We start from the raw sequence: 3542 nt of genomic DNA on the forward strand, positions 1-3542 counted from the left end.
GGAGGATGCCCCACACCTGCAGCAGATCAGCGTCACAGCGGAGGGAGCTACTTAATGGTGTGGTGAAGCCTCCACCGGCGCGGGGTCATTGCGTGAGACTCCACGTTAGTCTTCCAGTTTAGGTTTAGTCTTTGAGTGCATGCCTGCAACAGTTGAGTGTCCTGACTGCTGCTTCTATTGTTTCCTGCAGGAAGAGCGTGGAAAGCCAGAGAGCAGCGAGCACAGGGAGTGCAGACACACGGGAGCAGAGAGCACAAGACACGGACTTATTGGGAAGGAAGACACGACACGGGAGTCAGGGGAGAGCACGGGGATTTATTGTTGTTTTTTCCATTCACAGTAAATAAACGCACTGCTGATATTCTGAGCTCCGCGCCTGGGTCCTCCTCCCTCACTTCCCTCACGGTTGGCCATCGTCAACTGTGACACTCTCGCCCTCAGCTGTGCCCGACCGTCCCTGCAGCAGCTGATCTGAAGTCAAATAATCAGAATAATTGAAGGAAATGTTTCCACTGAAGTTCTCCTGGTAGGATGAAAACACTAAGACGTGCTCCGTTAAACCTCATCAGCTGCTTCTATTTATATTTCAGTGATTTTAGTAAGAGTGGCACGGAGGTGCAGTGGGTGGCTCTGTTGCCTCACAGCAGCACGGTTCCGGGTTTGAATCTGGAGTTCTCTCTGAGTGCTCCAGCCTCCTCCCTCAGTCCAAACATGTGCCCGGGGTGAGGCTAACTGGTTGTACGCTGGCTATAAGTATGGGTGTGGATGGCTGCATCAGCGCTGTGAGGACCTGTCCAGGTGTACCCCGCCTCACAGGTGGGATAGGCTCCAGCCCTCCTGTGAGGAAAACAGACTTAAGTGTGGTCTCTCAAAGGATCTATCCATAAACCTGAGCAGCTGTGATCAGCCTGCTGTGGACGCCAGCTGGAACTACACTGAATGAAAAAAATAAACGTATATAAAGATTTGATCTGTTCTGTTTAGAGTGACTTTTACTGAACAAACAAAATGTTTGTGTGCTCTAAAATCAGAATCGTTTAAAAGTATTCAGAGTTAAGCTTTGTTAGGTACGCCTGTGACTCTCAGACCTACTTTAATTCTTCAAGGCTCAGATTCAACACGATGCTGGAATCAGAGATTTTGGTCCACACTGACATGACATCATCATGACATCATCACTACCAGACTGAGAGCTGTGAGGCTGCCTGATTGCAGTGAACTCATCGTCCTGAGCTTAGGTGTCCTGCTGAGTTCACTGAGGTCATAAAGGATGGGCGTGGTCAGCAGGAGCACACTCTGAATATCTCCCTGCACCATCACAGCAGCAGCCTGCGCTCCGACACAGGCAGGATGGATCCACGCTTTAAACTCGTCAGACCAAACGTGTCTCCAGCTGCTGCTGTCCAGGTTTGAGAGTCTGTGTGATCCGTGGTCTCAGTTTCTTACTGACAGCAGTGACACTGGTGTGGTCTCTCTGTGTGCTTCAAGGTTCACAGAAGCTCTTCTGCGTTGGTCTCCTTCCTATCAGCTTAGAGCACTCTGTCTATTCTCCTCTGACCTCTGACCTCAACAAGGTATTTTCTCTGTTTCAGAGCTTCTCTGCTAACTCAGAGACCAGCGTGAAAGCTCAGGTCAGCAGTTTCTGAGCCTCTCAGTCCAGCCTTTCTCCCCCTCGCTCGGTTTGATGTTCACCAGGTCATTTTCATCGTGTTTACACACCTGAATGTACAAATCACTCCTGACTGGCACACAGGTGAGACAGATTCACAGCAGCAGGCTGTTGGGTTTATATTACAGACACGTGATCACCTGCAGACTGAGTCACAGCACAGATCCAGGCACAGGTAACTCTTTTTTTCTTTTAACCCTTTGCAAACTGCACCTGGCCTGTCCACAGGGGGGCGGAGTTTACCAGCTGCTGTCCTGCTCTTCTTTCCACGTCCCACCGTAGTCAGTAACGATGTGCTTTTTCCTCTTTGTGAGTAAATACAGTAAACCCTGACAGTCAGAATCAGCTTCACTGGTCAAGTATGTGAACACATACAACAGACACAACAACACGTACAGCATATTTACTAGTGCACAGTGAGAAGATGGGACACATAAAGGATGAATAAGCATTATTATGTACAGTAGATGAGAATAAGCAGCTGGCTTTGGCTCAGCAGCAGGCCGTGCTGGATGTTTAGATCCTACACAAACACCCTGAACAGCACTAACAACAAACCTCAGCAGCTTTCGTCTTTCGAAATCACAGCGGTTTAAATGTAAAACTCGGTTCCTTTGGATATGTGATGAAGGTGGAGTGTTGTTTTTCCTCTTGTTACTGTGGAAATTCACCTACCTCGGTAGCGTGATTTCCCATGACGGCGATGCGGAGGTGGATGTTAAATGCCACATTGGAAAGGCGCCTGCAGTATTTCGGAGGATGAACAAGATCTGGTCCTCCCCGACCATCTCCCTCAAGATCAAACTCCGCTTGCTTAATTCAATCGTGATCCCAACCGCCATCTATGCCAGCGAGACTTGAAAGGTGTCGGCCTGCATCAACACCAAGCTCGACGTCTTTCAGCAGCGATGTCTTTGCCGGATTCTGAGGATCCGCTACACCTACCACATCACCAACAAGGAGGTCCTGCGAAGGAGTGGCACAGTCAAACTTCACAACATCGTTGCACGCAAAAGACTCCGACTGGCCGGCCATATCCTCCGCATGGATGACACACAGTTTCCAAAAACAGCGATGCGCTGGCAACCCCTGGGCGTTAAAAGACCACGAGGACGTCCCCGCAACACCTGGCGAAGATCATTCAATCAAGACCTAAAGACATCAAATATATCGTCGGAAGAAGCTGAAGCCCAGGCACAAGTTCGAGCCTGGTGGCGTTCGTTTGCCGCCCGATATGCCACATAAGGCATGGGAGGATCTAAGTCTAAGTAAGTACTGTGGAAAGCATACGTGACTCCAGCACAGAGAAAAAGTCTTTCCAAACATTCAAAGTCTGTGCATAGATTTTACATGAAGAGCTTTCGTTAAACGTACGGAGCATGAACAGGAAACAATCTTTTATCAGTGAGCAGGTGTGTTTGTACAGCTCTCTGCATTCAATCATTAGTTATCATTCATCTCAGGCTCCTCCCCTCACAACAACTGATCGCGGTAGTTGGGGAGCGCCTGGCTCTGCTGGAGGTCCTGTTAAACAGGAGTTTTCCTTCCCACTGTCGCCCACAGGGGGCCATGTGATTGTTTGGTTTTCTCTGTGTTATTGCAGGGTGGGTCCTTATGCTACAATATAAAACAGCTCGAGGGGAGTTGTTGTGATTTGTATAAATAAAAATACATTGAAAAGGTTTGCTTGGAAGAGTTCACAGTTTGATCACAAACAGTCCCCACATGTTATTCTGTCTCATCGAGGTTTCGCTTCATCTGTAAAAATCTGATTTTCTCCGGCGTGTGTTTTTGTGTTAACACAGTTTTGGTACCTTCCTGTCCCGGCAGCCGTCTCGTACCAACACGACAGCACGGAGCACGAGGACTTTTC

This window comes from Oreochromis aureus, linkage group 12 (genome assembly GCF_013358895.1).
Source record: "Oreochromis aureus strain Israel breed Guangdong linkage group 12, ZZ_aureus, whole genome shotgun sequence".
Classification (NCBI taxonomy): domain Eukaryota; kingdom Metazoa; phylum Chordata; class Actinopteri; order Cichliformes; family Cichlidae; genus Oreochromis; species Oreochromis aureus.